This window comes from Prionailurus bengalensis, chromosome A1 (genome assembly GCF_016509475.1).
Source record: "Prionailurus bengalensis isolate Pbe53 chromosome A1, Fcat_Pben_1.1_paternal_pri, whole genome shotgun sequence".
Classification (NCBI taxonomy): domain Eukaryota; kingdom Metazoa; phylum Chordata; class Mammalia; order Carnivora; family Felidae; genus Prionailurus; species Prionailurus bengalensis.
In genome coordinates, this window is record NC_057343.1 from 201,507,768 (window position 1) to 201,535,055 (window position 27,288).

The window sequence follows — 27,288 nt, forward strand, 5'->3', positions numbered from 1 at the left end:
ACTTCATATAACTGGAAATGGCCTTCTTGGCCTTCACCCAGTACTGAATGGAATTTATTTGCTTAGAAATTAGTCATTCAGATCATGTTGCACAATTGGCTATTATATCAGAAGAGGCTCTACCATGTTGTTGTCTTAAGACAAGCCCCCGAATCTAAGTTGCTTAACATGGCAGGTGAGTTCTTATTCATGCAAAGTTAGCTATCAGACCAGGTGACCATCCAGAGCAGCTCATTACTCATTCTGAAGGCTCCTTTCTCTGGCTCCCCACACCCACCTTTCCCTAGATATACAAGTGTAGTGAATCACCCTGAATCCATGGTCCTCTTAGTCGATGCATCAGAAGAGTCAGCAGGGTGATCTTGCCTCTGCTTTTCTATGCTTTAGCTTGGAATTCATGTCACTTCCACCCACAGCCTATTGCCCAGACCTAGTCTAGTTACCTTGTTTAACTGCAAGTTGGTTGAGAAATGCCTGTAAAGGCAGGAGAACTGGATAGAGTACTGAATGACACCACGGATGAAAGAAGTGTCCTCAAAGAGGGTGCAAAAGAAACTATCCTTCCAAGATCCAGAGTCATTCTCAAAGTTAGTAAAAAAAAAAAAAAAAAAAAAAAAAAAAGAAAGACTTAAACAGTTTTCCCTGAGAGTTAGCAACAGTCCGTAGGACCCTAGTCACAAACGGAGCGCAACCCCCATTTCTGTCTGGCAATAATTTTGTACCGCCAACCTCACAGTTAAGCTCCCTGGGGAGACAAGAACCGGCAAATTGCATGCCCCAGGCAGGCACAAAGCCAAGGTCTCAGACGCAAAATAAGGCAAATAAGAAGGCAACAGCTGTCTCTAAGAAATTACTGATAACAAATGGGCACCTGAAAGCCAAATTCACAAGAGTCTGGATTTGGAGAGGAAGGGAAAACATGAAATTTTTATCTTATAAATCCCCTACTGGCTGCCACCCATTGTTGACTCCCTATATAACCACACTGGAACATTTCCAGGACCCCAGAACCTTTTTGGGAATTTTAATAAACCCCTGCAACCTTACCGAAACCCCAGAATCTTTCTGGGAACTATGTATATAGGTATCATATCATATATCATATCATATCATATCATATCATATCATATCATATCATATCATATCCATAATATAAAGTCTGCTTATACCAGAGAGCAGCACGCAAGAGCGGAGCCCAAATCCGAGTGACTTACCCACAGCCCTGGGGAAGGACGAGAGGAGCGTGAACACGAAGGATTCAGCAGGTGCCTTGCCTGTGCGTCTGATTGCTTCACAGGTCAAGAAGTCAGCTTTAGAATCCATTAGTCACCAAAAACTGTTAACAGAGGATTTAAAAAATATATAATTTAGGTGGTACAAACAAAGTTTGTTTACCACTTCATGAAGCAGTCTCCTGTGGAGAACCGCAAAATGGGGCAGAAGGTAGACAACTCTTATAGGGTAAAGAATAAAAAAAACGGTGAAGAGATACACCGAAACTGAAACTATCTGATTGGCTGGAGCCTGAGAACCACCTGGTGCGGGTGAGAAGGCCCAGCGTTGGCTTGGTGTTTGGGGATTGGCTAACTGAATAGACCGCATTTCTGGTCAAGCGGAGCATTTACAGGGGCGCGAAGTCACGTAGGTTTCTGTTTCTGACGTGACACCCGTCAGGAGCGGCTCCGACTTGGGGTTAGAAAGTTGCTTTAACAGACGCGTCCATAAACGGGTGCAACCCACATTTCTGTCCGGCCACATCAAGCTGCAAATGGGGTGAAACCCACCTTTCTGTCCGCTGTATTTTTGTGTCCCAGCAGACAGCAGAGCTGCCTGAATTTGCAAAAACGACGACAGAGTGCTTCGGGAGGCAGAAAGGCAAGCCGGAGTCTCAGAGACACATGGAGACAAACAAGAAGGCATTGTGTGTTGGAGGGAGAGAAAAGGATAGATGACCAATAAAGGACAACGAGACATTTTACCTTCCTTTCTCAACCAGGCACTACAGTAATCCGGGGGAACTGACTCAGGTAAGAATTCTCGCCCTCCGCTGGCTTCCGCCAGATTTCCCAGAATCCTGTCTGAAGGGTCCTGAGTGAGTGGGTTTAAAGTGGAGAGTGTAGTGCTGGTATCTACCAGAATTTGGCGACGTATTTAAATTAATTTTAATTTTAGTTTTCCCTGGGCTGTTGAAGGGAATACTGCCTAGCAGTTAAACAGGGAATCCCTGGGAGTCTCCTCAATCTGGTAGGGGCCCTCCTTTGAGGGTAGAAATGGGACCATTACAGTTGGTGTGAAAGATTTTGTACAAAACCGTCAAGGATAATCTTCTCCGACGCACAGGGTGTTGGTTGATTGCAAAGGAGATGTCAGTTTCTGGGCCAGTGTTTTGATGATCTACCTCTGGGAGGGTGCAATGGGGGCGGCCCAGGTGTTTTAGGTTTCTGACCTTGGAGATGGTGCCACTAGTAAGGCCACTAACTTGGTGGACTTTTGTTTATTGTCCTGTGGCCTCTTCAGAGTGGAAAGGCAATTCAAATGGAGAATTAATAGACTTGACTGTGAGTACACGCTCAAGGAGGGTAGAGGGGACTAGTAGGAGTCGTGTCATCCTGACGGTCTTTTGTTGTAGGTACTTCTTGTGTGTCTTGAATTTTTCACTAGGCTTTTGCAATGAATCTTTCAATGAAGCTATTTTGGAATTTCGAAACCTTTTGGAGACTTGTGCATACCAATTAAACTAGGTATCACATTTTGTTTGTTTGATTGGGAACCCTTGTTTTTAGCCTAACAGCCATTGGAAAGGACAGAATGGATTTGGAGTGCCCCTCAAAACTACATACTGAGACAACTATCACTGTTAGACCCATCTGGTAGCAACCTGGAAAAACTCATTTTCTGATACTTTCTTTATTTGAGTGGACTCAGAATATACTCAGTAAGAATTCCTATGCTTTATCCACCCTAGGAGGTAAACTTTCAAACTTTGGGTATGTGTATGTGGGTGAGGGAAGATTAACAAAGAGGGAGGCAGGGAAAATCTCACAGCTGCAGAGGGTTGAAAAATCTGAGATTTTACCTGCTTTTCAGATTTACATATCTAATGCCCATTATTTAGCCTAGCCTTCAACCCTACTTTGCTGACAATTTCTGAGTTTCTGGGGGCTATACAGTACAAAAGGGTTGCCTCTGGGTTCCTCATATTGCTTGCTTAGGCATTAGGTCTTTTAAATCTGTCACAACTCATTTATAGCTTTTCTAACTTCTAAAGTATTTTTTGCTTATACCTTCTTTTATTGTCTCTTGAGAGTTTATGCCTAAAAAAAAAAAGCCCATGGCACTTTTTAGTGTCATTCAACATGAATTAGATTTACTTTCTGAAGTATTTTCCAATGTACCCAAGATAAAATTCACCTTTAAAAAAAACTTTTTTTTTTTAATATCCAGGAACTCCTCCTTTTCTCTGATTGCTTCCTTTCCAGCCAATTGTTCTTTTTTGGAGACATTATCCTTTCACATCTCTTTAAGGATATCAGTTAAACATATTTTTAAAATTATTTTCTCCTTCTTGCACTAAATCTATTTCCTCTGGAGTAAGTGGTTTTGTTTGTTCATTTCTTTCATTTATTGACTTTTCCTCAGACGTGATTTGTATATTTATTGTCCTTTTTTTTCTTTCCTTTTTATGTTCTTTCAACTTATTTTTTGTTTCTTAATTTCAATTTTAAAGAAAATAATGTTGGGAGGTTTGTTAATTAGTCAAGTATTAGTTGGGAGATCTGTTTACCTAAAATATCTTTCTACCAAAGAGGAGGTAGAATCTGTGAAGTGCATGGTTACTGTTGATAGTAAAGCAGAGGCAGGCTAGTTCAAAGTAAAGATGCCTTGTCTTGGGTTAAAGTACCTAACAGACTTCCGCTTCTAATTGGGTATGTTTTCCCTTTTATTCCTCTGGGTACGTTGCAGAAGTCTTAAGTTATCTTAGGCTCTACTTTGTCTCTCTTATCGGCCAAACCCACAGTGAGATCACTGCTTCTTATTTCCTACTAGGAATAAATACTGCAGTCAGTTTCTCTGTTAGCAGAAGAGAATGAGTGCCTAACCTAGCCCTTCTCTAAACATTTCTCTAATTAAATACCATTCATTGATGCCCAACAATGAATTTTTTGCACCATACTTGCCAATTTAAGATGTAAATATTTTCTAGGTCAGTCCAGGTTAGAACCTACTTATGGAGAAGTCTTCTGCCAAGCATGGCCCCTAACATTGTTTCCTTTATTCTGTGTTACTTCTAAACAGAAGTGGAATGATTACTTTCCACCATTCAGAAATACCTAAAAATTTCTGGTCTGCTGGTTTTTAAAAATCATTTTACTTCCATTTGATGAGATATTGGGAGGGAAGTGAAGCAAACTTATACCCTCAAGCCTCCATCATGAACCAGAAATTATCTCTTCTTTTATTTATTTTGAAAATACTATTTATCCTTGAGATTACAGCTCAAATGACATTTCCTCTGTGAACTGTTCCCTGAACTCTTGAAGCAGAATTAGTGGTTCTATCTCTGTTGCTGCACAATTTGGTTTACATTCTGTTAAAGCACTTGCCACTTGGCCTAGTAATTTATCTCCATTTATTTTATTTATTCACTTGAGAATTTTTCAAGGTAGAGACTATGCTGTATTCATTTCTAAATACTCAATGCCTAATACCATGCTAGTGTATTATTTATAAAATGAATCCATGACAAGCAAGTCTCCCAAATCCTGGGCCTTAAACTTCTTCCTAAAATAGACAAAGCTCTATTTTGAAACCTTTTGGAGTATCTAGTATCCTAAATCTAGAAATTCTGTATAGCTTTTGAAAGCTTACTCAGCATATGAATGCCTAGAAAGCTATTTAATAATTCTAACAAAGTGGGAGTGTGTGTGTATACGTGCGTGTGCATGCTTTTACCTTTAAAATACATCTACCATGTGGAAAGTTAAATTTCTTTAAAAAATTTTTTTAATGTTGTTATTCATTTTTGAGAGACAGAGAGACTGTGGGGGAGTTAGTGGGGGAGGGGCAAAGAGAGAAAGGGAGATACAGAATCTGAAGCAAGCTCCAGGCTCTGAGCTGTCAGCACAGAGCCATAGGTGGGTCTCAAACCTACCAACTGTGAGATCATGACCTGAGCTGAAGTCGGACACTTAACCGACTGAGCCACCCAGGCACCCCTGGAAAGTTAAATTTCTAATTGGACAATATATATGTGTGTGTGCGTGTGTGTGTGTGTGTGTGTGTATGGGACATATATATAGTTGGACAATATATATGTTTCAACACAGTTATAGCAGAACAGTAAAATACACAATTTTCATGATTGTGAAAAATAACTCTGAGAAGCTTTTTCTTGTTTACGTGCATATTTTCTAGGCTTTGAATCTATTTTATGCTTTTTTATTAATATTTCAATGATAAAAATGGAATTAAAATTCTAAAGATAATTAAATTAGCCATAAATCAATTATAGCTCTAGTCCTATGCTCAAAAATGCTAATATCAACTCTACATGTTATTTTTGTACATGAATGTACCTGTTATCTAAACTGATTTGTAAAGCTAAAGAGACTTCTTCTACATAAATAACCTAGAAAAGTTTTCATTTTCTTACTATTCATAAAAAGTTTATAACAACCTTGCTCCAATTTTTAACTAGATAGTATATTAAATCACTTTCTCCAGTCCCTCATTTGATAGTATGTTTAAAATGGAATGGCTTTAGATAAATCATATAATTTATGATCAGGCTAGTGAAAGTTTTAAAATTTATTTATAAAAGTTGAATACATTCTGAATAGGTAGGTATTACAAAAAACTTCAGCTTTCAAATTTATGAATACATCCGAACTTTTCTCTCCAAAGCTCTTAATAGACCTTCTGATGCTTTTTAACTTGTACAGGACTTGATGTGCATTTGAATGTCCTCCATTCTGAACTGTAGATAAATGAAACATCTCTTGAATGGTGGATGATATACTGATCACCTTACCACCAACTCCAAGGAATTACCTTGGGTAAGGGCTATGATGTAAATCAGAGCCTGGACACATGATCCCAAAGAGCCCAAATCAGAGCTCAAATCAGAATCTAATGACTCTGTATAGAATCTATACAGAACCCATTATAAGGCACGTTCTGACAATGGGATAATGTTTATTGCCCATTTCCCAGTAGAGGTTTTGTTTTTGTTGTTTGTTTGGGGCATTATCATGCCTCTCCTCATTTATCATCCCATGGATGAATAATCTGAAATCTCATATTTGGTGTTTTTGTAATCTCATCTGTATTTGCTAAACTCTTTTTGTGTAAGTAGGAACAAACCATAACAATGTAGGCTCTTCATCTTTCACACTCAATGATCAGCAACTTCGTTACTAAGGAAACCAAGGAGAGTGTAGGATTGGATAAAATATGTTCTCCTAGTCACTAAGTAATTGCTATTTTACTCACATTTTTTCTAGACTGTCAGTTTTAGGAAGTAAGTAACCATAACTATCCAATGACTATCAATTCCATGGAAGAATGGAGAAATCAGAGGAAATATTTCTTTCTCACATTTTCAGGATACATCATTTGGCATATTTGTAATAATCATTTGGGTTCTAGTTTTCAGTTTGAGTAATATTAGAGGAGGACCACAGTATTATCCACAATATTATCAATAATATTGTGATAACTTTATATGGTGAAAGATGGCAACTAGACCTATAATGTTTTATATTTCATAATGTATACAAATGTCAAACCATTATGTTGTACACCTGAAACTAATATAGTATGTCAACTATAGTTCAATAAAGAAAACCACTGTAAAGTTATAGTAATTAAGTGAGGTATTGATGTAAGGGTAGATGAAGAGACTAATGGAGCAAATATGGAGCATAGAAACACACTCAAAAAATTGGGCACCTAGTTTATGCCAAAGGTGACACTGTGAGCAGAGAGGAAAGAATCGTATTTTTAAGAAATGGTGTTTGGCCACTGAATACAATACTAAATAAATATACCTTGACCTTAAACCATATTCAAAATCCATTCCAAATCTAAATATAAAATACTTTAAAAATAAAATGTCTAAAAGAAAGATAAAATATCTTCATGACCTTGGGAATAGGCAAATATATATTAAAGGAGACTTAAAGTGCTAACTTTACTTATAAAATTAAGAAGGTCTTAGTAATTTATCATCACAAGACACAATCAAGAGAGTGAAAAACAAAGCTACCAAATTGAGGGCATATGTGAAGTATATATTTGATGCAAGATTCATATCCACAACATATAAAGAACTCCTAAAAATCAGTAGGAATAAGACAGAGTGGGGGAAACATGGGCAAAGAATTTGAACAGGTACTTATAAAAGAAAATGATCCATCAATATAATAAAAAAGTACTCAACATCATTAATCACCTGGAAAATATAAACCAAAACCTTAATCAAGATGCTGGTATCTACCAGAATGCCTAACATGTTCAATAAGTTCAATAAATGTTCAATAAGTATTGTTGTATCTGAAGTTAGAATTCCTATAAGCTGTTGGTAGGATTGTAAATTGATACAATAACTTTGGAGAAGTGTTTGGTTATATTTACTAAAGCTAGTATGTACGGACTTTATGATCTAGTAAGTCTACTTTTAGGTATATATATTCCCCCAAAATACGTTAAATGTTCATAAAAAGACACAAGAATTTTCATAGCTTATAATTCATAATTATCCTAAATTTAAAACAATCCAAATCTGTCTCCAGTAAAATGTATTTTAAGTTATATAAAGTTTATAATATGTAAGCTTATATTCAAATACAAATTAAATTATAATAAAATTAAATTAGAATGAGGTAAAACCAATCTAAGGTGTTTACCCTTGAAGGTACAATGAGAGAAAGGAAACATGAGGGGTGTGTTTAGTCCTGGTAATGACCCATTTTGTGTTCCAGGTGCTGTTTATATTAGTATGTTCATTTTGTAAAAATTCATCAATCTATATGAGTTTGTATTTTTGTAATATGAACTTTGTACTCAATTTAAAAAATACTTTAATAAATTTCTGCTACTAAACATCACACCTTTGTCCCCACACAGGGGTCCATGATTTGTCCTTATACATCTAGGATCTGGTACAGTGTCTGATACGTAGAAAGTTTTCAATAAATATTTGTTTAACTTAAAATAAAAGCATTGCTGATTTCTCAATCAGTATCATTACATAAATCCTAGTCAGTTAAAAGTGAGCAATTCAACCAGTGGTGAATAAATGGTTCAAGCCACTGCATAACTTTACAGAGTTAGAAATTGTTATCAAATTCTCCTTTCTCAGTAATTCTGAATCAAAGGAGACTTCAGCCACTCTTTAGGTAGATAAATAGACCAAAACCTAGCACTAACTAATCTTATAAGTAAGCTCAAGATGCACACCACTTACCCTTAATGAAAAGTGACTCACTGATTACTATTTGATGATTAGGAAAATTTTCCCTCAGAATAAAATAATAATTTTATGAAGACATACTATGTGATAAGGAAGCAATTTATGACATAAAGAAATTAATGACCACACTATTGTTCCAGGAAACATTTATCAGCAATTATGTTAAATATATTTCACATTAAGCAGGTAAGAATTATTGGTTATTGGAACTTTTCATACCAATAGTTAATAGTGGGTATGGTAGCCATTAATTGTGTTTCATTTTTTAATTAAAATTAATTACTTATTAGTCAATATTGTTATTTGATGATGAATATGGTTTTTTCTCAGCAACAATAAAACCTTTCCAAAGATATTCCATAGGGAAGAAAATTTATATATTGCAAATATCAAAGATTGTATAATTTTCCAGTACAAATTATCAGCAATTACATTAAATGCTGTTAGTATTTAATTTAGGTTAATATTAATTATTTATGTTTTTTACACATCAGTTATTTCCCAGTGAAAGGTGTTAGTTGGTTGGTTATAAAAAAGCTACTTATAGGTAGATACTCCCAATAAGTATCTTAGAGTAAACTGAAGCCCCGGTGACGCACATAATAGCACTGACCCCTCTGAAACTGACTTTCAGGCCAGAATTGATGTTAACTCTAGCTGTGGGAACCCATCCAAGCTATCAGGTTATAAGGGGACCACAAAACTTCTAATGTCCATGAGTAGAGGTATGGAACAGGGAAACATTTTCTATCTCTAAGGAATTGGGGCTGGTGGATTCTTGCTTCCAATTTGAGGCTCTAATTTCAAGAATTTCTATGAACAAAACCATGCTCAGTTGACTACAGTGTCCATGTAATGAATGTCCATCATTATGGCAGAGGATATTTCCCACTTAAGACCTCTCTTGGAGACCAGGCCATTTAAGAAACCACCTCCAACCAGGTGGAAGAAAGAAGAATATATCAATAACATGATGTTGTCCAATGTTTAGGCATCCATAACCCAGGTGACTGAGTGTTCAGAATCTCAGAGATTAGACACCTAATACAAACCCAGGAAACCCCACAAAATAGGTGCACTAACTACTTTTACATGTAGAAAATTGTTCATTCCCTGAACATCTTGGAAGCAGCACTATGGACCAGACATCTTAAGGGGATGGGTTTGGGGATTAGGAAGACATGATCTTAAATCTTAGTCTTTCCAGTTACTCTCTGTATGGTCTTGGGCAATTTACTTTCTAAGTCTTAATTTCCTCATCTGTTAAATGGAATTCAAAAAAGTTATACCATTTGTTCATTTGTTCATGTTTACAATGAACTTAAGTTTATTGAAGACCTATTGTATGCCTACTACTCTCCCAGGTGGTGGTTGTTACTAGGATTAATCAAGATAATAATTAGTCTAATGTTCGGCACATACTAGCTGTTTAACAAATAGTAGCAGTAGCTATTGTTTTTGTTCCTATTATTATTAACAAGGTTGAAATCTGAGAAGTCTGTGGAGGCTTCTTCATCTTGGTAACTACTTTGAACTGAGAAAATATATTTCACTGAAACTTGGCCTGGCCAACAACTTGCTGACTTTATTTCCAGATGAATCTGTCAGTAGATAGTGGCAGGTGTTCTTATTAAAGTGGCAGATTTCATCTTATACCTTGGCCTCCTTATGTCCTTTCACTACTAGTTACTTATGCCAGTCTATGTCCACAGGTTGCCCAAACAGTTTCTTATCACAGACTTGATCTTGCATTCTGGTGTTAGAAGGTAATGTTCTAAACTCATTAAGAGTAACGTACCCAATTCTTTCAACTATTAGCTGAGGAGTTTGGCTTGTGACAACCTTGTTCTTTACTCAGCCAGAATACCCCATTCACACCAATTAATTATGCTGCTTTACCTGAACTTCCAGCCCCACTGATATGTAACTGTAAGGATTGAATTTTATTTTAGGTAATAGAATGCCCTAATACCAAAAATTTAGACAATAATGACATTTAATTATTGTAAGTAACTAGAGGTCTGGTGGTACAAGATGGTCACAACAACTCAGTGATGTTACAATGATTCACGTTATTTCTATCTTTCTATTCTTCCCCACTCAGTGGATGAGCATTGTGGTGGTCCATTCATAGTCACAGTAATATCCAGAGCTCTAAGCCTCATACTTTCCTACAGCAGCATTCTAGGTAGGAAACAAAAGAGTGAAGGTAAAAATGGAAAAAAAGAATGTATTCTTCATTACATCTATTATCCTGTATATCTAGCCAACTTTCTCTTTAGTTTACTTGCCTATAATTAGGTTATACACATACCCCTACACAAATTTTTGGGGAAAAGAGAATACAACTATGAAACGTGATTTATCCATGGGCTGATTACATTATTACACAAACTGAACTAGGGTTTTCTTAGCAAGGAAGAAAAGGATAATGCTTTTTGCATAGTGACTGAATGCCTGCCAGCTGCTGGTGATTTGGCATTGCCTAGACAAAATGCGTTTGGTGTAATAAGGCTGCCAGTCCACACTTCTGGGCAACAAGAAGCTTAGAGTGGCCTCATAGGGGCTGGTATTTTTACCCTTTTCTTGAGCCAGAGACACCACTAGCCCATGCTAGGACCAGAGTGTAACTTCTTCACGTTGTGGGCTCCATGAGTTCCTTTTTGCCTTTATTTCCTTCTTTTCTATAGCTGCTGTCCTTTGTGCATTATAACCTCTCTTTTAGACACTTATGTTTGTTACTAAAACCCTACCTTTTAATCATGAAGTCCTGCAATCAATCTGATGCCCCAAGATGGGAAACCCAAGTTCTCAAAGAAATGGAGCTAAATTTTCAAAGCCTCATGTGTGTATCGGTGTGGAAATCACGGTATATAATATTTATCCTATTTCAGCCTTTCACATATTTCCCTTTGGGTGAGAATCTATTTCCTCTGGCACTGTGCATGTGAACTGGTAAGAGACAGCCTTCTCCCACCTTACCTTCAGCCTGGCTTCTGTCCCCTGCGCTTGTCTCTGCACTTCTTCCTCAACACAAGTAGCCAAAGAATCAACTGATCAAGTCACTCTGTACCAAGTCAGAGTTGGTTTTTATGCCAAGCCTTGAAAGATAGATGCATTGCATGTTCGACTTGCCAGTGACAATCAAAATTGATTGTAGGCAGTGGTCAATAACTGAGGAAGAAAACACAAAGACTAAGTAGCTGTAGTAGTGAGGAATGCTGAAATGATGATCACTCACAGACTTTTTTTTTTTAGTTCTTTTGGAAGTAGCAAAACCAACAGAATTTTTTGTTTTAAAATAAAGGGACCTGCATACTTGTATCTTGATAACTATATTTCAGTTTTCATTCTTATTGTACAAACTATGGGACAGTTGAAACTGCCTTACTATTGCTCTAAGAACCTACAATCACTTCATAAACATGATACCTGCTAATCCTTATAACTTGTAAAATTGCAAGACATTTACTTCATCATGTTTCTTTTCAGAACTCCAATAGCCACACTAATTATTGCTTCTCCTTTAAATTATTTGCCATGGCCATTTATTTATTGCTGTGTGTAAATTTTAAAGTAGCCCAAATAATTGTCAGTACTTGAACTTGATTTTTAAGGATGTGATCCTCTCATTGTGACATGAATCAGTGAATATTAGTTATGTAAAAAGATAACATGAGTGGTCCAAATACAAAGTTTACTTTGCTGCCAGCCTACCTCCTCTGGAATTTCTAACTTCTCTTGACAGTTGTGTTATTGACACCTTCAACCAAGCAAAGAAGAGTTTCACTCCTAACGGTAAAGCTCCATCCATATCTTTCCTTCTATCTTCCTTCAATTAAATATTTTATTTCCCCAATATAGCAAACCACAATCAAAAGAACAGCAACAAAAACTAAATTAAGTTTAAAACAAAGCATCATGCATGCACACACTCACACACATAAATGCACCCCATATTAGCAAGAGATAATACAAGCAAATTGGGATTTTCCTTATGTTCTTATTTTTGCCTGTTTTTATTTATTTAACGATCATGTAATATGTCCTAAAATCACCAAATTCAGTCTGCAGGATCCTATAAGACTGCATGGTGATTCACTGATAGTAGTAAATTTAAATAGAAGCCCACACTTCAAAAAAAAAGTAATAAATAAGAGTGTCATGAATTCTGTAACATTTGTTATGTTCATGTCACAGAAATTTTCTACAATTTTTAATGCAGTATTAAATTTACTACTGCCACAGGAGAATTGCTAGGGCTCCAATAGAAAGCAACATATATGCATAGCTAAAGACATTTATTTAATAAAGTAATTTGGAATTTTCATTAGATTCTGGCTTCTGTGGGAGCAAATGTATGCAGTGAGGTCATTCTGTCTAGACAAAGTCTATTTAATTTTCTTACCCCAAATCAAACAAATTACTTATCTATAGATCTAGGCTTACTCTACAATATCCAATATGGTTAGTTGCACCTGGGTGTTTGACTCCTACAACAAGATGACATAATTTAGCTTCATTTTTACCTCATTGCCATGATGATCTTGTAGTCCAAAGGTTATCCAGAGATTTTACTTCTGGTAATGTAATCTTTGTCAATCAGTTAATTTTATTTGTCATCTGTGTTAAAATATCTTGCCACTTTTGAGTAATAACAGAACTCAAATGTTTGTAATTTTAAAATAAGATGGGAGTTTGAATGGTGCTATATATTTATAATTATTATTATAAATTTGTTTAATAAGTGTTTTTATTTAGTCATATAAATATGGAATAATAATAGGATTAAAAATACATAAAAAAGAATGAAGACTACTGATTATCAGATGCCATATATTGCATAGATATTTTATTGATTATCATTTATTTACATCAAACTGTATACTAATACTAAAATATATTAATCTTTGCTATTACCTGATCTTAGCTCTTGATGTCTTATATTGTAGCCAAGAGTTTAAAAATTTTCTTATTGCATGAAATGATTACAGCAAGGGTTTTGTCCACACATGAAACTGCTATCAGTAATTGGTATGCCATAGTGGAAGAATTTAATTTTATGAGTAAATCTTCTAAAACTCTATTTTTATACATTCAAAAACAAGTTTTTCTTAAGGAAAAAATGATTCTTCTTTACCATGAGGATTTTGGCCGCATGTTTATCTTGTCCCAAGTCCACTTAATTGTTTTGTTTGCTGTTTTTAAGTTTTGTTTGTTGGTGGTGTATTCTAGTATCTTGAAATACTAGGTTTTTCCTACCTAGAATTCTTATATGCACTCATTTATTTTGTCATATTTTCAAGGTGCATCTTTCCAAAGGAGATCCTACTGCTGGGGAATGTTATCAGATTTAAACATTTTTATGACTTTTGATGAACACTGTACTTGATGGCTTTTTTTTTGTCCATCTCAGCAAAAGTATACGCATATACTTAATTTTGTTGATTTTGTTGAATATCAGAGGTAATTTGCAGTTGTTATTGAAGTTTAATATCAGAGCTCATACTTTTTTTTTTTTTTTTGGTAATTTTTCTGGTGGAAGAAGGGAACGGTGATGAATTGTAGGATCGTACCTAAGCGTTGTCTGAATTTATCTAATTCTAAAAATCTCTACAGGCTTACCAAACATTTGAGTACTGCCTTTGAATGATAGTAATACTGCTGGTGAGTTTCAAAATTATTGCCAAAATGGGTATAAATATATTAGAAATTAAAATATACCCAGTACTTTTTCTTAATTATAGAATAAAGGCTTTCCTAATGTTTTTCATAATTAAAATCCATTACTTTTTAAATTTTACACTGAAAATTCACACTTACATAATTGTAACTATTTATAAGGATACATGAAATCTGAAGTACTGATAATAAGATGACTATTTTAGTTTGTGGGGTTATTACCTCATTAGATTTAATGTATTCAGAGCAGCTATACTTTTATACAGTTGCTATTAAGTAATCTTTTGCTAAGTAACATTTTTTTTTGTATCCAGAAAATTAAAATAAATCTCCAATTTTTAAATAACAGGGCATTTGATAACTAAGCCCTAGCCCTTTGTTTCCTAAGTAATGTGGCAGTAGTAGGACACAGACAATAGTAAAATACATAGACTCAGAAGTGGTATTGTTCATTTATTTATTCCAAAAGAGGGCAGCAGAAGTCTATTTAATATGACTCCTCTGTTGTGTGCTGCCGTCTTCTGCTCAGTGGTTATTTCTGAGTAACCCATTCTTACTTTAAAGTCAGATAGTGATTCTCCCCTACCCAAAATATGAAATGAAAATAAAACCCAATAAGTAAAACCAAGTTTATTGTGAAAAATATTTAGAAGAAAATAATAATTAAAAAAATATATAACCTTACCTAAAGCAGGTAATTTAAGATGTCAAAAAGATAAATTTCTTTAATGTCGTGGTTTTCTTTGTCTCCCTCTTACCAACTTCAATTAAAACCAGAATAAAATTGTTTTCTCCTTCATTTATTCTGTGTTCCCATCATTCTAATACATAATTGTTGGGAAAAAACTCATCAATTGCACATAAAGCATCAACATTGTATTATAAAGTGGATTTTTAAAAGAGTGAATATGTGAATATAGTTTTCAACAAAATTTTGGGATTAAAAAAATGAAAACCTTTTGCCTGAGAAATCAGATATGATTTTAGGCAAACTGTTTAGGTACATTCAGTAACTGGTCTAACAATGATAATTTGAAGTGCACTTCTGCCTATTCATTTTCATTTCTCCTTAAACAAAAATTCAGTTTTGAACTGACACCAACAGAGCAAGCAGCTAACTGCTAATTTTTCCTTCTTAGTCCTTCTTTATACACAGGTTTTCAGACTCAAATTTCTATTTGTTAGCCATTTGGGAAATAGTACTTTCATTTTTTTAATGGTTAATCTTTTTTCATTTTTAAATATTTTTTAAAATATTTTTTAAAGTTTATTTTTGAGAGAGAAAGAGAGACAGATTGTGAGTGAGGGAGGGGCAGGGATAAAGGGAGATAGAATCTGAAGCAGGCTCCAGGCTCCACGCTGACACAGGGCTCCAACCCATGAACTTTGAGATCATAACCTGAGCTGAAGTTAGACACTTAACCGACTGAGCCACCCAGGCGCCACCAAAGAATGGTTAATCTTAAAAAACATCAAGTGTGAACCTGGTTTAAAATTTTTGGGATTGAAACCAATGAAAAATAGGAAAACAGAAAAATGTCTGAAAATTTCAATTATCCTTGGCTTTTCTGTGGTTGTGGTCAATGACCACTACCTTCAAGAGGGACAGAAGGAAATAAGGAAGTAAAAGGGAGAGTACTGTGCTAAGTTTACTGTCTTCTAACGTCAGTATTCTGTGCAGTTGTACATGGTAATGTTAGCGAAGTGACAAATTTCTCACAAATTAACTCTTCCTACTATTGATTTAATTTTTTATTTGGTACTTTCACACATTTTTAGAACCATCTTTCATTAATAGGTATGTATTTAGCCAAAACTAAGTAGTAATATTTGGTAATGAATAATGCATACACTAAATATGCACTAAATATTGCATGGAATGTGATGGCATAGCACTGGCACACTGTAAGCACTCTTTATTAATACTATGATTATTGTCGCTTTTGTTGTTGTTACTGTTATTACTCCTTTATAACTATCTCTTTCTCCAGCACAGAAACACACTTTTATAAGTCAACCTGCAGAGCATTTCTTGACAATCATGTGTCAGATCACTGGGAGTGGATGGGATAGGATTGCTGTGAATTAGCAGGAGTTTTTGCAGCCTGAGGCATAGATAGCTATAGATAACACTTATAGAACATGTATTTTATGACACGCACTATGCTAAGTATGTTATGTAAATTTTACCACTTAATCCGCAAAGAAGAAAACTGAGGTTCAGTAGTAGAGCAACTCCTTGTTATGACAGAAAAGGACTGATCTCCAAAACTTTCAGGTCAGGAAGAATTAGTTCAGTGCAAAATAAGAGAGTTGAATGCTTCTCCAGCCTCATCTCTCTAGAGCTGTTCTCTTAGCCTAGTTTGCTCACTCCATCTCAGGTGCCTTCTGCTTTTCTTCTTACCCCTTTCAACGAGGTTCTTGGTAAAAGATCCTCATTTAGTCTTTTATTCTCATACTATAACTATTGCATAGATTTAAGCTACTGTTATTTCCCCCAGACTCTGCATTTTAAAACTTGCTAAGTATTGTGGGTTGGATGCCTTGCCATCAGTGAAAGGGGTTTCTGATATCATTTAATATGTGGGAGATATTGGGCCGTTTGGGGACTTGTGGTGGTAGCAACAAGGTGTCCTTTCAGGATTTTCAAATCACAATATATGTCATAAAGATTTCTCAGGTAACAGATAATTACAGTTCTACATATCTAGGCCTAGCTGCGGAGTCTACAACAATATATGGATAAGAAATACATGCCAGGCATTTTATACATATTGATTAATTTAATCTGCAAAGAAATCCTATGAAGAAATACTGTTCTTGTCTTATTTCTGTTTTACAGTTGGGAAAACTAAAGCAAGAAGGAGTTCGGTGGCCTGACAAGGATAGTAGAATATTATGAAATGTGGCCTCTGGCTCTAGAGTCTAATGCTCTTAACCACTTCTTCTTTCTTTTCTCCTTTAAATCTATTTTTCTTTTCCAGGGTTTCACCTACCTTGGTTCTCTTCAAGTCTTTCTTGTTGCTCTTTCTATAAAGGGTATTAGTTTAATTGTTGGTCACAGCTACCAGTTAGGGCAACCTAAATATGAATTTCTAGACTAACTTGCTACAGTATTTTCAAGTGCCTACCAGCATATCCAAATGGATTTCCCCAGCCTTTTCAATCCCAGCAAATCCCAAACATAAATGACCTCCCATGCAAAACCATTTCTTTCCTCATGTTAACTGCTTAAAAGCATCATCATCCACTACCCTAATAAAGAATATCAAAATTTGGGGTTGTCTGTGGCTCTTAATTATGCCTAACACCCCAAATCTGCTTAACCACCAAATCTAGCCTTTAAACGTCTTTTCTTAAAATTCTAGCTTTATTGAGGTATAATTAACCTTTAAATGATTTTAAATCCATCTCGTTTCTTCTCTAGTGCTGAAAGCTTTGTTGAAATTTTCCTTTTGTGCCACCTGGACTACCGTGTCACTCTTTTAAATGCTACCACTGACACTTGTCTTTCCTCTATTGATTGTTTCCCACAATTCTGCCACTATGGTTATCGTTCTAAAATGATCTTGTAACTTCCCTGCTTTGAAGTAAGACATCAGCATCGTTCCAATGCTTAAAAGATAAACTTTTCTTCCTTTTCTGGCATATAAGGCTTTCCACAGAAGTAATGAATTCCTTTGTCAGTATCATCTCCTGCATCTTCTCCCACGTGTCCTGTGCCCCAGCCGCAACACATTCTGTCATTTGTCCCATAGCTCTTCCACATCTCTGGGCCCTTGCTCATACCTTTATCCTCTTGGAAAATAAATTTTATCTTTCTAACTCTGTTGAAATCTCATGGCTTCCTTTCTGAACACCTTCGGGCAGAATTGGCTCAATTTCATGACATGGGAGTTTTCCTTATAATTATCTAATTTTTATTTTGAGAACTTTGGTGCAAACAAAAACATTCTTAACATATAAGAAATTAAGAAGCATAATAATAAATCACACTATGAGACCACTGAAGAACTTATGAAATAGATTATGACAATCCTATTGAAGTTACCTGGATGTACTTCTCTACTGCCCCATCCTGCCTCCCATTGAATAAAACCACTATGCTGAATTTAGGGTGTATATTTCTTTTGCATTTTAAAATAATGTAACCAGGCATGTATGTATTTTTTAAAATGTAATGCGTATTTCTTGTTTTTGAAGTTTACTAAAATGGTGTCATACTCTATACAGGCTTTCTGCCAGTTTGTTTTGCTCACTCAGTGCAATATTTCTAATATTCTTGTATGGTATTGCTTGTGGGCTGAGGGTGATTTATTTTCACAATTGTATTCTATTGTGAGATAACTTTACATTTAGTTATGTGTTCTCTTAAAGATTAATGCTTGGGTTCTTCTCAGTTTTTAAATATTATGTTGCTGTGAGCACTCTTGAGCATTGCATGAGTGAAAATGTGTGGAAATTACTTTTGGGCATATAACTAGGGTTGGAATTATTAGGAGAATAGACGCTCGTTCAACTTTAGAGGAAAAAAGAAAATTGTTCTCAAAAATGTGTGTGTCCATCAACAGTGGATGTTGCCTCTTTATTATACAGAATTTACATGCTAGCATTCTCCAGTGAACAGTGAAGTCTCAAAGTCAGGGACTATATTTCACTCTTCTCATTATCAAATACCCGGCTCAGAGCTTAGGATGTAGTAGGTGCACAACAAATGTTAAGTGATTGCATACACAATAGCTTAAGTACCAATTAAGATGAACATCAAGAAAATAGAGATGGGGGTGCCTGCATGGCTCACTTGGTTAAGCCTCTGACTCTCAATTTTGGCTCAGGTCATGATCTCACAGTTTATGAGTTTGAGCCCCTCCTAGGGCTTTGTGTTGACAGGGTGGACCCTGCTTGGGATTCTCTCTCTCCCTCTCTGTCCTTGCTCACTCATGTGTTCTCTCTCTCTCAAAATAAATATATAAACAAAAAAAGGAAAGAAATGGATGGTTAGGGCAAGAGAGGAAATTGTATATTATTCAACTTATAGAATGACTTCAGGTTAGTTCCAGATGTCCTTCCTTTTCTTCCCCTATGAAATAGTGCTAAAACCATTTGGCCAGAACTAAAAATTATATTTGTCTTTTTAGGAGACTTAATATTTACTGATTTACATGGAAAAATTATTCAATATTTTGAATATTTTATACCATTTATTGATACACTATCTGGATTCTAGGAATTTTTAATCTTCATATTATTTGTCTTTCAAAAGCCAAAAGATCCTGTTAACTTTGTGGAAACCTTTTATGTAGAAATGTGCTTTTTGAAGTATTCTTTTATAATGTTTTCTGATAATTTTGGTAAAGGACATAATGAAGATTAAAAAAAGAAAGTTTTCATGTCTAGAGCTTTGCTTTCCAGAAGGACACTTATATAATAGTATTAATGTAATAATTTCCATAAACTGTCTGTGAATGGAAAGATCTAATGAGATGTCTTATTAGATCCATTTAGCTGTTGAGGCAATGGAGACATGAGTAAACAATATGATTTGTTCATGATGTGGCTTTTCTGACTTCGGTCTGGTACTCTATTAATATCAGTCACTTCAGAAAATTTTTTAACTCTTTCTCTAGATGAACATTTTACTGAGTATCTCATAATCACTCTATTATTTTCCCTGCATATAATTACATGATTTTTTTAACATATGACTTTCATCTGTTTTTGTTTATTCAAAAAGTGTTCATGTGGCCATTCCGTATGTGTGTTGGAATCCCTTTATTTCTTAAAATATTTTGAATTCCTAGATATTAACATTTTATTTTCCGCCTATGTATCTTATTTGTATAGCATATACCACCATATACAGTATGCTTCCCCTCCAAAATGGAGGTTTTATGACAAACAGAAATGAGAGATTCTCCATAAAGTGAGAATAGACTTTAAATCTCAGTTTCTGAAGAAGCTAAACCATTTAGCCATGTATGGAGAAACTGCTCCTGGAGAATCCCCAGGTTTTTAAATGGGAAAGAAAAGAGGTCAGCTCATCTTACTAAGTATCACTGTGTTTTGTAAGATTTTATTTTCTGAAGACACTCAATTCTTTTCACTTTCACTTGAAATTGCCCCCAATTAATACTGGAATAAATGTAAATATCAGCTTTTACTAAGGCTAATTGTGAAATTGAATACTCCTCATATAGGGGATTTGTGATGTTTGCAGAGGCGTTTTGTCAGCAGTTTTTGTGCTATTTAAAAGATCAGTGCCTAATGGGATTAAGTTAGATAATCAAATAACAAACTGAAATCTGGGTACATGGTTTGATGCCTGTAGAGTACTTCCTTGATGAATATAAATGAAAAGTGTCTCGTGGTTAGGGATAGAAGTCACCATGCCACTATGCATGGCATTTCTGCTAAGTCAGCACCTTGGCATGAAATTGAGACTTAGATCGAGCAGGAGGAGGGGGAGGGGATGATAGAAGAAATCTGACAGGGTTTCATGCTAGTGGAATGGACAATGTCATGTGATATTTTGAGCAATAGTGGATTTGGAAATATTGAAGAAAACCAACAGATGCAGACAGTGATGGCTGCAATCAGTGTTTAATTTTTTAAGTCTGTATCCTGTACCAATTATGTGACAACTAATTTGTATAGCTCCTTGCTTCATTTTCCTTTTAAAGCATGCTTACCTTTTCTTCAAATAGAACAAGAATAAGTGCTATGTTTACAATTTCATGCTCTGTTTTGCCCCAAGAGCTCCTTCTTAGTGTTTATTTTTCTCTAAAAATGGTCATTTGGGTATTCACAATTTCTTCTTTTTAATAAAAACATAATTTTTCTTTGAAACAGTTTAAAATATGAAAGAAATAAGCTTATGATCATAGTGTCATCATATATATATATATTCACATTTATGTATATGTGTCTGTGTTTATATATGTGATATATATATACATATATAATAGTTGTCAGAGTGAGTTTATCAATGCATTTTTTACAGAACTTTATATTCTTAGTTTTTCATATCTTAAATTTAGTGAAGTCCAAAATATTCCATCTGGTAAATTGTTTAATAATTTCATTATTACCTTATTACTAAATATTTGGTTTTCTTCTTTCCTGGTACTTCTTGTTATTTAACCTCACAGTATGAAAAAACATGATTTTTCATTGGTTTTATCTTGTATACTTGTTTTAGACATGTGGTGACAAAGATTTTCTTACAAGTCTTCCACATCTTTGTTAAATACTTTAATATCCCTTAAGTTCTCTTTCTCATCATCACCTGTAGGATCACTAACCTCAAGCTCTTCAGTCTCCCTGGTCAACAAAAAGCATATAGCAGATCATTGATGTTTTAATTAGACTAATTTAAGTATAAACTTTATAGAAAAGTGCAAGTAATGGTTTTCTAATGAAATTTTCATATTGTACTATTAGATTGGCCAAATTATTTAATATCGGATAACTTTTTAATGCCCAGAAAATAATCCAATACAGGTAACCTCACTCTTTCTTTCTTTAACCCTGGTCAACGTTCTTATAGAATGCATAGAACGTGACTTTAAAAATGAGCTGAAACCAGTTTGTGATTGTTTGACTCTTCTTGTAAGTTTTCCAAATACTTAGTGCACATTTTTTACATATCACAACTAGATTCTAGTTCATCTTTACGTAACATATAAGTTATGCATGTGGAATATGATGTGAAAGGTTATCTCTCTAGGATAACAAAACTATGTATAATAAATAAAACTTGATGTTGCACTTACTTTTTTTCTTTACTGAGCGCTTGTAGGTGGTACCATTTTATTGAGAGCCAGCTTATAATGTACAAAATTTGCTGCAGGAATATATATAGGCTTTACCAGGCCATATACATTTTTACTAACCACAATGTTGGTTCATAATCCATTTTCATACATTTTAGTCTTGAAATGGATCCTTCTTAAGTAAAGGAAAGATGAATTGAATCTAGTTTTAGTATAACGTAGTGTTGTGCTAATTATTCCTTATCTAATTTATCTGATTAATGTCCGCTTTCAAAGTGAGTAGTTGGATATTTTTAAATTATTTCTTAAAGAATTATCAATTAATTTCTAAATATTCACAATTTTCACTGGTCATTTTTGTTGGCTCTATTTTTTTGAAATTACCTATTATGATTTTATTATGCATATAAATATTTCTAGTGGTTTACTTTGGAGAGGAAATTTACAAGAAGTACATTTGATTAATATATTTGAGTTAAAGTGAATGCAGAGCTAAAGAGAATTGCAGAAAGAGTAACATTTAAGTAAGGGCTCCATATCCTCTTTCGGTCTCTCATTCCCCCCTCTTTTTCTCTCTCCTGCTCTCTCTCTATTTGTATATCATCTTTCCTCATTTTTTGGCTGATGAACAAGTGGGGTCAGGTATGTTACAAACTGAATGTCGGGTGTGTAAAGCTTAGAAAAAGAACAGGAGGAGCAAACCTAAGTAATGCCTCAGGTCTGTATTTTTAGATAAATCTTCATTACTAATATTAAGGTCAATGATTTAACCTAAAGTACATCTAACAAACCCTTTCATCCAGGATATGGCCACATTATCAATGTAAAATTGGATAACTATTATGAAGAACAGATAAGAATGTAGATTTTTTTTTTTACTGTTTATTCATTTTGTGGGGGGAGGGGCAGAGAGTAAGGGAGACAGAAAATCCAAAGCAGGCTCCACGCTGTTAGCGCAGAGCCTGACATGGGGCTCTAACTCACAAACCAAACTGTGAGATCATGACCCGAGCCAAAGTTGGATGCTCAACCAGCTGAGTCACCCAGGCACCCCTAGACCTATTTTTCTTACAGTGTTTATCCAGATAAAATTCTATCATGATGCTGATAGGTGCTAAACAACTGGAACAAAGAAAGAAGGAACAGGATGGGCTTGAGGGCTTAAATATTGTTGTGCATTCTTTCTCACTACAACCAATGATACATGCATCCTAAATATTGCCCCTCTTGAATCTGAGCTGTGTCTGTCACAACTTTTGTGAATAAAGTATGGCAGGAATGATATTATAATAGCTCTGATAGTAGAATTTAAAAGGACAGGCAGCTTAAATTTTCTGCCTCTTGAAACCTAGCTGCCATGCTGTGAGGAAGCCCAATTATCAACAAGGAGGGGGTGCTGTATGAAGGGTAATTGAACCCTAGCTGAGCTTCCAGCCTATGGACAAAATCAGCTTTCCAGACATGTGAGTGAGTGATCTTGGCTGTGCATCCTCCAATCCCAGTTGAATGGCCTCAGCTGATGTCTCATGCAGCAAAGTTGAGCTATTCTTTTCAAGCCTTTGATCACATTGCAAAATTATGAACAAATAAATGATCATGTTATTTCAGCCACTAAGGTTTTTGGTGCCTTGTTATGTAACAATAGATCATTGAAGCCATGGGAAATGATACTATAAAGGGAGGTCAGATAATGCAAACCTTTTAAAGCCATGTTGGTAACTTTCATTTTGACCCAAACTGTGAAGGGAAGCCTTGACAATGTCAGCCTTGACAATGCATTTTCAAAAGGTTGTTGTGAGTACACTGTGATGAATGGATTGCAAATGTCGAGGTGATCTATGGAGATCATTTATGAGGCTATTTTAGTTGTCTAGGTGAGAGATTATGTAAGTGAGTATAGACAGTGGAGATGGGTAGAGCAAAAGTAGATGGGTTTGGCAGATATATTAGTGATGAAACTGAAGGAATTTAGTGATAATGCAACTTGGGTAATGTTGATAATGCAATGATACCTTATTGCTATTTTAGTCATTGTGTATTCTTTAGTTTTGTCTGAGTTTCTCTGTTGTTTATCTGAGATTTGAGGCTGATGTTGACTCTTGGTGGAAAGACTGAGTGGATTAGAGGGGCTTCTCATATCCTTTAACAAAATTTGAGCCAATATAGACTCCATTGTATCACAGTCCAAAATCTGACTTTCCTGTGGAGAGTAAGAGGAAAATGAAAGTGGAAACGTGTGTCATTCCTGCAGAGAGAAGCCATTACCCAGTAGAGCCCCGGACACATCTTGGTTTGTTTAGTAAATGATGCTTGTAATCAAAGTTTGTGAGTATATAAGATACACGCTTTAGCTATTAGATAAGGAGTTTCCCCAGAAATCTGAGTTTGGAAAGAAAATGATGAAAATGAAGCAAATTCTGAATAAGCCCAGAAATAGTATGTAATTGCCAACTGTTATTACAGATATTTATTGGAATTATTTGGTCATTTATCTGAGAAATCCATTCACTCATTCTACAAATTTATGAGTTTGCTATAATGGGCAAGGAGCCATACTTGTCAGTTTGTGTGCTTACTGGTGGAGTGTGTCCTGAAATAATTATTCTTCATGACCTTCATGAATTTATAATCTGGTGAAGGAGATACAGTATTTGATTTTAAAAATTTTCAATAGCATTTTTATACAATCAAGATGTGTAAAAACTTCAGTTCATATAAAATTCTAACACTTGGATTTATCTGGATTCTTAATTTTCTCTTCAAAAATAGTTTTAAACATTATTATTAGTAAACACCTTAATTTTTAAATTTTTACTAAGTCATCATCTTTAATATTTTGGAATAAAGTCATGAAAAATGCTATTTGTTCTGAACCTCATTAATCTCTTGCTTAATGGAAAGAGCCATGAGCCAGAACACCTGGATTCTAGATCACTTGCCTTTGTTACTGACTTTGAGACATTAGGCAAGTTATAATCTCCCTGTGCCTCTATTTTTGTTTATTTCTTTAATCTTATAAATACCTGGCTTAGTTTTCACTCAAGATTATGCAGTAGATAAAAAGAGATGAAAATAAGTGTATACTTTCAAAGATAAAAGCTCTAAACAGTTATCTTAAAAAATTGTATTTATTTTTAAAATGTATCATATATAAAGTATCTTGCATATAACATATGTGTGTATATGTATTTTCTCAGGTAACAGTGGGTAGGACCACACTGAGTAATTTTTTAGTTATATGAATAATGAGACAATGATTTACTAAATAACCCCCCTTTTCATTTGGGTTAAAGTTTAGAAAAGACTAAATGAATTATTATTGAAATACATTGAATAGGTAAAATTTGAGAAGGCTAGAAGAGCTTTGTGCCTCTATGCCTTCTTAACTAATGTTATTGATGAGAACAATATCTTTTTGTTCCAATGTTTCATTTCCATAAAAAAATGCACAAAGAATTTCTGTTAGATTAACTTGGTACAGTTAAAATACTTAAGAAATTATGGGGCGCCTGGGTGGCACAGTCGGTTAAGCGTCCGACTTCAGCCAGGTCACGATCTCGCGGTCCGTGAGTTCGAGCCCCGCGTCAGGCTCTGGGCTGATGGCTCAGAGCCTGGAGCCTGTTTCCGATTCTGTGTCTCCCTCTCTCTCTGCCCCTCCCTCGTTCATGCTCTGTCTCTCTCTGTCCCAAAAATAAATAAACGTTGAAAAAAAAAATTTAAAAAAAAAATAAAATACTTAAGAAATTAAAGAACTGCTACCTAGTTTAAGAAACTGTAAGTCAAAAGCCAATCACCAAAGAATCTGCAGTTTGGACGTAAGTTAAGCAGAATTAAGTGCTGCAAGAAAGACAGAAACTTTCTTTTCTAAAACTCCTCTCTCAAGTTTTCTGGCTAAGCCATACTGTGTCCTAGCTATGGTAAATGCTACCTTTCCTCTTTTCTTTTTAGCAGACAAGACAAGCGTTTCCATTGTGGTAGATTTGACTAGCCATTTGGTGACAGTATTTGGGAAATTCTAGGTATGCTGTTGGTATGTTTACTTTCATCTTGTGAATTATGATTAAACAGTGGGACAATAACTATCTTTCATTTTACTTCACTACTAATACATTTTATTAGACATAGTGGGTCTCCTAGAAAAGTTGAGCTCTTCCTCTTCTTTCCATGTATATTTCCCTCCAGGTCTTTTAATAAAAACTTAAAAAGATGGTTGCATAATCACAATATGATGGGGAAAACAGTGTATTTATGCCACTGGTGTTTTGTTTGTTTGTTTTTTGAAAATAATATATTTTTGCATGAGCAGAATGTATTTTCACTTTACTCAAGACCTAGGAGGCCCTCCTGAGATTTCCCATTTCTGCTTAGAACAATATAAATTATTACTTTATATCATATACATGTAATACCTAAATATACCATTAAAAGATGACAGCCATTTCTTTCTTCCCTTGACAAACTTTTTAAAGTATGAGTTCCATGGTTTGCTAAAGTTCTTACCAAGTAAAGTTGGAAGCTCTTGCTACTTAGTTTGTTTAACGTTTTCATGCGACAACTGAAAAAGGTTATTTCTAGAGAGAAAAAAAATGGCTGCAGCTAAATAAGAGGCATTTACCTGTGAAGACTAGGGACATGGAGTTATGTGTTTTTCTGCAATATTTGATGACATCATTAGTACCTGGAGTACAAAAAGGAATAATATTCTTTGCAGACTTTAAGTTCATTGAGAAACAGCATGATATATTGATATATGAGAAAAAATACTTTTCCTACTGCTAATTAGGGTTAAAACACATGTTTGCAGATCAAAAACTCTGCTGAAACAGCTGGACAGTTTCTTTTTTTTTTTAAGTTTATTCATTTTTGAGAGAGAGAGAGGGAATAGGGGAGGGGCAGAGAGAAGGGGGGAGAGAGGGAGAATCCCAAGCAAGCCCAGCACGCCCAGCACAGAGCCTGATGCGGGGCTCAAACTCACCAACCGTGAGATCATGACCTGAGCTGAAACAAAGAGTTAGATGCTCAACCGACTGAACCACCCAGGTGGCCCACAGCTGGACAATTTCTATCTGATGACAGGTAAACTATCAGTTGGAGATATTTGGGAAGTATTTGGACATTTTAATAGCATTAAACCAAATATTTATTTCAACTGCAAAGATGGAAACAAATGGTTATCATTTTGAAATGTTTCCTATTGAAATATTCTTTTTTAAAAAACTATAAGGACACAAGTATTGGGTTTTCTTTCTGAAAAGACATTATACTTGAAAAGTATTTGTCATTTTAGGCCCCATAGTATTGTATAATCTTTGTATGAAGGTATTGCTGTGGATGTGCCATAGAAGGATGTGTGATTTGTCA